The sequence below is a fragment of the Mesocricetus auratus genome, unplaced genomic scaffold, assembly GCF_017639785.1.
Source record: "Mesocricetus auratus isolate SY011 unplaced genomic scaffold, BCM_Maur_2.0 Super-Scaffold_100007, whole genome shotgun sequence".
NCBI classification, from domain to species: Eukaryota; Metazoa; Chordata; class Mammalia; order Rodentia; family Cricetidae; genus Mesocricetus; species Mesocricetus auratus.
The window spans coordinates 58856927-58865861 of NW_024429191.1; positions in this window are offsets into that span (position 1 = coordinate 58856927).

The window sequence follows — 8935 nt, forward strand, 5'->3', positions numbered from 1 at the left end:
TGTAATAAATAAATCTTTAAAAAAGAAACCTGGCTCTGCTTTTTCAGAGGATCCAGTTTCAATTTACGGCACCCACATGGCAGCTCCGAACTGTCTAACTCATGTTCCAAGGGATCCACCGCCTTCATTCACGAAAAACACCAAAAATAAATTATAAATAAGTTGATTGAATATGTGTGTGTGGATCATTTTCCTATATAAGTTTGTACCACATGCATGACTGGTTTCCACAGAGGCCTGAAGAGGGTGTTAGACATCTGGGTGTCCTGTATTCAAGAGCAAACAATATTAACCATCTCCAACCTCTTTGACCAAAAATTGATTTGGGATACATGATTTCTATCCTTGCCTGTCCTGGATCTCTGTAGATCAGGCTGGTCTCCAACATTCTTAGTACTGAGCCAGCACCTACCTGCTGAGACCAAATCTTAAAGGGTCCAGACTTTTCTAAAATTTGGAATTACACTTGTTCAGTCCTCCAAATAACAGGTCACAGACCTCTGCTACCAGATCTTAAAACCCATATGACATATACAAAGGCACTTAATTGTGAGATGTAATTCAATGGCCCATTATTTAACCGATTTCATTTTCAGTGTAGATAATTCAAGAGTACTTCTATTTGTAGGATTTAAAACATGAATGAGCTGTGGTGGGTTTGTTTTTGAGTTATGCTTGTAAGTTGTCATGTGGGTGAATCCAGAACCAATGGAAGAGCAGCCAGTGCTCTTAACTGCTGAGCCATCTCTGTGGTCTCCAGTAGGTCACTTTGGAATCGTGTGTATGTGGTGTGTGTAGATGTGTCAGGATTTCTCTTGTGTAGCTCTGCTGTTCTGTCACTGCGTCTGTAAATTAAGCTGTCTGCAAAACTCAGAGATCTGCTTGCCTTTGCCTCCCAGGTGCTAGGATTAAAGGCATGGGCCACTACTGCCCTTCCACTTTTGGAATCTTACTGAGGAAACGTCCCTGCCCAGCCACAAAACCTAAGAACGGCTCTGAACTATTGACATTTCTTAGTATGCTTATGTCATTCTTCGTTAATTTATAAATACTATTGATTTTTTTAAAAAAAGATTATTGATTTCTGTCTTGGGTGAAGGGGTTAGCTTACTTCATTTACTGTACTTTGGCTCTTTGTAATTATATCATGTTTTGTTTCATTGTTGGCATTTGTCAATTGGTTTAGTAATAGAGGCTGTCTCAGCTGAGAACAAAGGACTGCTGTCACTTCTTAGATTACATAAATAAGCCAGCCTAGGTTGGGGCATAATGTATTTTCTGTAAGCATGATTGTGTTTTGTTTATACAATGAAAGTTTCGTTTGTGTAGCCCAAGCTGGCCAAAAACTCAATATGTAGGTTACTAGTACTTTGTTGATTTATTGTCTTTTTTTTTTCTCCCCAAAGAGAAAGATGTCTATATGATCCATAGATTAGGTTGGCCTTGAGCTGTTAGTCATTCTGCCTCAGCTAGGATGTGTGCCATCTCAACTAATAGGTTGTTTCTTAGCAATTAATTTGTTTTCAGGAATCACCTGAAAATCTTACTAAGTTTATTGTTATACTTAGTGTGTGAGTGTGCCTGTGTTACTTTATGTGCCACATGTCTCCTGAGGACAATAAAGTATGTGATCCTCTGGAACTGGAATTACAGATGATTATGATCTTTGAAGCAAATCTAGATCTACTTCAAGAGCAGCTTCTGACCTCTTTCTTTGTGTGTTTACATTCTTACTGCTGGGATTACAGGTATGCACCTCCTGGCCGTTACAACTTCATCTAAAAATTTCTACTCCCTTAACCTTGTTATGTGTTAATCTGAGTTATTTTAGCTGGCAATTCATGTGGCCATTAAGCCTGAAGTCCTGAGTTTGATCCTTGGGATTTCCATTTTTGGTCTTAAAAACTGGACATGGTAGTATACACGTTTTAATTCCGGCATTGGAGAGGCAGAGGCAGGCAGAACTCTTACCAGTTATCCTGATATGCATAGGAAGTACCAAACTAGCCAGGGATATATCAGGAACAGGGTAGTGCCTGGCAGTAGTGGTGCATGCCTTTAATCCCAGCAGTGAGTACTAGGATAGCCAAAGATAACATAGAAAACCTGTCTCTAAAATAAGTAATGTACAAGAGAAGCTTGATAAAAATTAAAGACAGATTGCTAACAAAGTAACAGTATGTTAAAATTATAATGATCTGGGAACATAAACACATTTCTTTCCTCAGAATTACTCAGTGGCAAGTACAAAGCTCTTGCTTTGTGGTTCACAGCTATATTCTAAACACCCAGGAGGCTGAGGATTGCCATGAGTTTAGACGAGCCAGGAATACATGAGAAAATTTACCTCAAAGCAAAAAACGAAACACACACCCCCCAAAAAAACTATTTGTGGGCTTTTGTATCTGCAGGTCCTTCAATTTAGCCTTGGCTTTCTTAGATTTCAAATGTAACTTCAGTAAGACAATTCTGCGACAGGGTCTCAGTAGTTATTTGGACTGAAACTCACTATGTAGACTAGTTCATGAAGTTCTGCCTCCTGGGTGCTGCGGAAAGTGGAGTATTCCACCACAAACTGCTGAACCACCTTCCCAAATATATTTTAGTGTGTATGTGCCTGATGCCCATGGAGTTTAGAGGATGACATCGGATCCTCTTGAAATGGAGTTAATAGATGGTTTCAGGATGTCATGTGGTAGCTGAGAATTGAATCCAGATCCTTTTGGAAAGAATATCCAGTGCTCTTAACCACTGAGCCATTCTTCCAGCCCAGCTCACCAATGACTAGAATTTAATCTTAAGGAAATTGGGAGATGTTCGTTGTTTTACCGTGGTCTATGTGGCAGTGCGTAACTGATCCAAAGGCAATACATAACTTACTAAGCAAATGAGTGAATAGTTCAATATTAGAAAATCCTTTAGTAGTAGTGACATTTTGAGAACCTGTGGCAGGAGAATCTTTTGTTTAAGTCCATCCTGAGTAATGGTGGTAGTAGACATGCTAAGTAAAGGAAAATGTCATTTGCTGTAGCTGTAGATTGAGCTTAAGAATACTGGTTGCTCTTTTCAGAAATCTGGGTTTGATTCCCAGCACCTATGTAGCAGCTCACACCCATCTGTTAACTCCAGTTCCAGGGAATCTAATACCTTCTGGCTCCCACAGACTTCAGGCCTACAAGTGCAGATAATCATGCAGGCAGAACACCCAAGCACATAAACATATTTGTTGTGGCTGGAGAGATGGATCAGCAGTTAAGATCACTGACTGCTCTTCCAGAGTTCCTGAGTTCAGTTCCCAGCAACCACACAGTGGCACTCAACTATCAGTAAGAAGATATGGTGCCCTTTTTCTGGCTTTCAGCAGTATATCCAGACAGACCACTGTATAATCAGTTTTCAGAAAAATTTTGTGGACCAGAGAGATAGCCTTGCTGGTAAAAACATCTGCTTCCATCCCTGAAAACCTGATTTTGATACTGAGTGTTCCCCCATGGTGGAAGGGGGAGATCCTATTATTGAAAGTTGTCCTCTGACCTTCACGTGCACTGTGGCACACACATAAGGGATGCCTGTCCATAGTGTTTACTAGCATTTACTGCTCTTGAAGAGGACCTGGGTTCAGTTCCCAGCTGTCTTGGTACTGGAACTTGCTATGTAGACCTTTTTTGCCCAGTTTCCATTGAAACATTCTAGAATGTATCTGGGTAAGGGAGACAGTGCCAATACAGCCTGAACTAATGTTGTACATACTCTATTAGCAAACTATTCTCTGAAACTTTCAGGGGGAATCTTGGTTATTTTATCTATACGCATAACTAGTGCATGTGATTAAAATCAGATGCATCATGGGAAAAGCACCACAAGGGCCTACATAATGCAAGCCTATCTAAATAGAAACCACCCATTGTTAACACCCCTGAACAACCACTTTCTCCTCTATGACTTCAAAAATGAGAACATGAAGTCAGCCCCTTGGGAACTCCTTAATAGGGTACTGCTGGCTTACAGTTTATCTGACCTGGAATGTTACTTTGCTTCTGAATAAAGTTTTACTTTCCACATTTCGGTCTGTGTGCACTTTGTCAGTTCTTTCAGTAGGATGACATCAGGTCCAGGTGGCGACCGCAGGTGACAAAGCAAACACTTTGTGAGCTTTGGGTTAACAGCATTGGGGTGAGTGACTGCAGATAAGAGTGCTTGCTGCACAATAAAGACCACAAATGAGATATGAGTAGTCCCACAAATCCAGTTCTGAGTGATCTGGTACTTTCAGGCAAGTGCATGCACACACATACACCCACAGAAACAAATATTTGTTTTCCACCTCCTTTAATTTTTTTCCAAGACAGGATTTCTCTGTGTATCTTTGTCCTGGAACTCTGTAGACCAGGCTGGCTTCGAAATCATAGAGATCCATTTGCGTCTTCCTCAGAGGTGCTGGGAGTAAAGGTGTGTGCCACCACTCCCAGCTGTGATTATTATTTGTGTGTGTGTTTTCCAAGACAGGGTTTCTGTGTTTTTTTGGAGGCTGTCCTGGAACTTGCTCTGTACACCAGGCTGGCCTTGAACTCACAGAGATCTGCCTGCCTCTGCCTACGGAGTGCTGGGATTAAAGGCATATGCCACCAGCATGACTATCTTGCACCACTTAAGTACCGTGCCCAAAGAGGCCAGAAGAGATTTTCAGATCCTTTGGAACTGGAGTTTCAGGTGGTTAGCCACCTGGGTCCTCTTAGCTACAGAACTGTCTTTTTCTGTCTCATGAGTACATTTTTAAAAAGCTAAAATATTGATATTGACAGCCTGGCAGTGGTGACTCATACCTTTAATCCCAGAAGCAGGCGGATCTATCTTGAGTTCCAACCTGATCTACAATGTCGCACACAGAAACACTGTTTTGAAAACCCAAAAGAAAAAAAAGTCAAAACTGATATTGCAAGAAGATACCGCTGCCCAGTAGCATGATGGAAATCATGGTGTGTGTGTGTGTGTGTGTGTGTGTGTGTGTGTGTGTGTGTGTGTGTGTGTGTGTGTGTGTGTGTTTGAATGTGTTTGAGGCAGGGTTTCTCTGTTGCTTTGGAGCCTGTCCTGTAACTAGCTGTACATCAGGCTGACCTCAAACTCACAGAGACCGCCCTGCCTTTGTCTCCAGAGTGCTGTGATTAAAAGTGTGCTCCACCACCCCCAGCTCAAACATTTTAAATTTAATGAATCGTTTTTCTGAGTAAGGCTCTTTAGCTTTCTGTCTTGTTAGCAAAGGGAATGGCAAGTTGCAGTTTATCCCCAGTAAAAACAAATTATCTTAGGTCAACAAGACCTCTTTCAGTATGGATGATTCTCGGTTGGTTGGTTGGTTGGTTGGCTGGTTGGTTCCTTCCTGGTTTTTGGTTTTGTTTTGTTTTTTTGGTTTTTCGAGACAGGGTTTCTCTGTGGCTTTGGAGGCTATCCTGGCACTAGCTCTTGTAGACCAGGCTGGCCTCGAACTCACAGACATCTGCCTGCCTCTGCCTCCCAAGTGCTGGGATTAAAGGTGTGCGCCACCAACTCCTTCCTGGTTTTTATATTTGTTTTTTGCTTGTTTTTTTTATTTGAGACAGGGTTTCTTTCTGTGTGTACTGGACTGTTTTGGAATTCACTGCCTTCTGCATGCTAGGATTAAAGGCATGTGCCACCACCACCAGCAGAGGTTTCTATACTTAAAGACACAATTGGAGTATACAGTTTTACAATGTTTCCAAAGTGGTGAAAGGACAGATGTGTTGCAAGAAGGGATTCTGTTCTGGCCACACCTGAGGTTCACTTTGGAGACAACGTATTAATAATTTAAAGGCAACCAAAGGCTTAGAAAATCTGTGTCTCACAGGCTCCCTCCAAAATTACTTTTAGCTATTTTAGTTAGAATATCTGAAGGCTAGAGCTAGGTTTAGTTTTATGTATAGGTGAAAATTCTGCTTCACCCTCTCACAGATGCATCCAGAAGGTACTCTATGAATTTGTTTTGTTTTTGTTTTTGTCTTTTTGTTTGTTTTTGGATATGGGGTTTTTCTGTAGCTTTGGAGCCTATCCTGGAACTGACTCTGTAGACTGGCCTCAAACTCAACAAAGACACACCTGTCTATGCCTCCTGAGTGCTGAGATTAAGGGCATCCCCTTTAACGTGATTTTGTTTCTTGAAGATTTTTCTTTTAAAAAATTGATATTGGAAACAATGAGGTATTAGAGTGAGGGTTGGGGAGATGGCTAACTCATGGGGATCTTTGTAAGCATGAGTATCGAAGTTCACCTAACCAGAGCCCAGTCCCTTATACTTTCAAGTCTGGGAGGCATAAACGGTGGAATTTGGGGTCTTGCTAGCCATCCACTTCAGCAAATTGGTGAGTTCCAGGTTCAAAATAGTAAGCAATAGAAGATGTCAAATGTAAAACTCTGTCATCCCATGCACTTTCACACAATCATAAACAGGTACCTATCCATGCAAATACATACACAGAAATATCAGGTAAATGTCTAAATATGAATTGAATTAAAAGTATAGGCCAGGAGCCGGGCGTTGGTGGCGCACGCCTTTAGTCCCAGCACTCGGGAGGCAGAGGCAGGCGGGTCTCTGTGAGTTCGAGACCAGCCTGGTCTACAAGAGCTAGTTCCAGGACAGCCTCCAAAGCCACAGAGAAACCCTGTCTTGAAAAACCAAAAAAAGAAAAAAAAAGTATAGGCCAGGCACAGTGGTGCACACGTTTCATTTCTGTGTTTTTGTATCTGTGGTAGTTCCAGATGAGCCTGGTCTAAGTATAGAGTTCCAGGACAGACAAACCTACATAGAGAAACACTGTTTCAAACAACAAATAGCAGTACAGGGATGTTTCACCCCGAAGAGTATTTCAGCAACACACATTGGTTCCAATGGGTTTTTATTAGTATAGTATTTTTACGGAAAACATGAAATTGGGTGGATAGGTAGGTGAGTGATTCTGGGGTGAATTGCTGAAGCAAAGAATTTTACATTGAAAAAGTGGAAAAATAGGGACTTGAGAGATGGCTCAGAGGTTAAGAGCATTGACTGCTCTTCCAGAAGTCCTGAGTTCAATTCCCAGCAACCATGTGGTGGCTCACAGCCAGATATAAAGAGATCTGATGCTGTCTTCTGGCCTGCAGGGATACATATATATATATATATATATATATATATATATATATATATTTTTTTTTTTTTTTTTTTTAGAAAAAGAAAAAGTGGGCTGGAGAGATGGCTCAGAGGTTAAGAGCTCTTCCTGGGGTCTTGAATTCAATTCCCAACAACCACATGGTGGCTCACAACCATCCATAATTTAATCTTGTGCCCTCTTCTGGCATGTATATGTAATAAATAAATCTTTAAAAAAAAAAGTGGCAAAATAGGAATCAGTTTTTATGGTGCTCAAAGGGAATCATGCATGGTAGTTCTTAGAATTATAGGAAAAGGATATGTTGGTATACGATGCCAAAATTTATTCAATAAATAGAAATCGGGGCTGGAGAGATGGCTCAGTAGTCAATAGCACTTACTGTTATTGCAGAGGACCTGGATTCAGTTCCCAGCACCCACATGGTGGTTCCCAACCATCCATAACTTCAGTCCAGGGAGCAGTTTCAGACCTTCCTTTGACCTCCATGGACACCAGGCATGTGTGGTGCACAGACGTGTGTGAGCAAAGCACGAATACACATAAAAATAAAACATGTTTTAAAAATACTATAAAACTTGTCTCCAAATGATTCCTTCCTTCACATGTTCTCTCCATATAGTTTTCAAGACAAGCTCTATTTCTGATATTCCCTGGACAACATTACTACACCTCTCACAAATAGTCATTAAGATTTTTTTTTTTTTGGTTTTTTCGAGACAGGGTTTCTCTGTAGCTTTGGAGGCTGTCCTGGAACTCACTTTGTAGACCAGGCTGGCCTCGAACTCACAGAGATCCGCCTGCCTCTGCCTCCCGAGTGCTGGGACTAAAGGCGTGCGCCACCAACGCCGGGCCTCATTAAGATTCTTATATTTGTTTTAGTGTATGTGTGTATGTGTGTGTATGCACTTGCTGTAGCAGGAAGTTAGAACAACCAGCAGGAGTTGATTAACCCCAGTCTTGTGGGTCCCAAGGATTGAACTCCTACATTAGTCTCAGCATTGAGCTGAGCTTGAGTCATCTGTTGGCCAGGGTAAAATATTCTTTTCTTTAGCTGAGCAGTGGTGCATGCCTTTAATCCCAGCAATCAGAATGCAGAGGTTGGTAGATCTCTGTGAGTTTGAGACCAGTCTGGTCTACAGAGTGATTTCCAGGACAGCTTCCAAAGCTACAGAGAAATCCTGTCTTGAAAAGTCAATAATACTTTTTGTAATTAAAAAAAAGATTTATTTATTATGCATACAGTGTTCTGGCATGCATGCCAGAAGAGGGTATGAGACATCATTATAGATAGTTATGAGCCACCATGTGGTTGCTGGTAATTGAACTCTGGACCTCTGTAAGAGCAGTCAATGCTCTCAACCGTGAGCCATCTCTCCAGCCCCCACTTTTTGTGATTTTTATTTTTTATTGTATTTTGGTTTTTCAAGGTACTTTCTCTGTGTAACAGCCCTAGCTGTCCTATAACTAGTTTTGTAGACCAGGCTGACTTTGAACTTAGAGATCTACCTGCCCCTGTCCTCTGAGTGCTGGGATTAAAGGCATGTATCACTACCACCCATCTTTTAGAAAGTTTTTTTTTTTTTGTATATGGGTATTTTGCCTACATATATGCCTGGACTATGTGCACTCAGTGCCCACAGAGGTTAGAAGAGGGCATCAGATCACCTGGGTCTGGAGTTACAGAAGATTAAGCCTCCATGTGGGTTCCTAGAAACACAGGTCTTTTGGAAGAGCTGTCAGTTCTCTTAACCACGGAGACTTTTCTCCAGCCC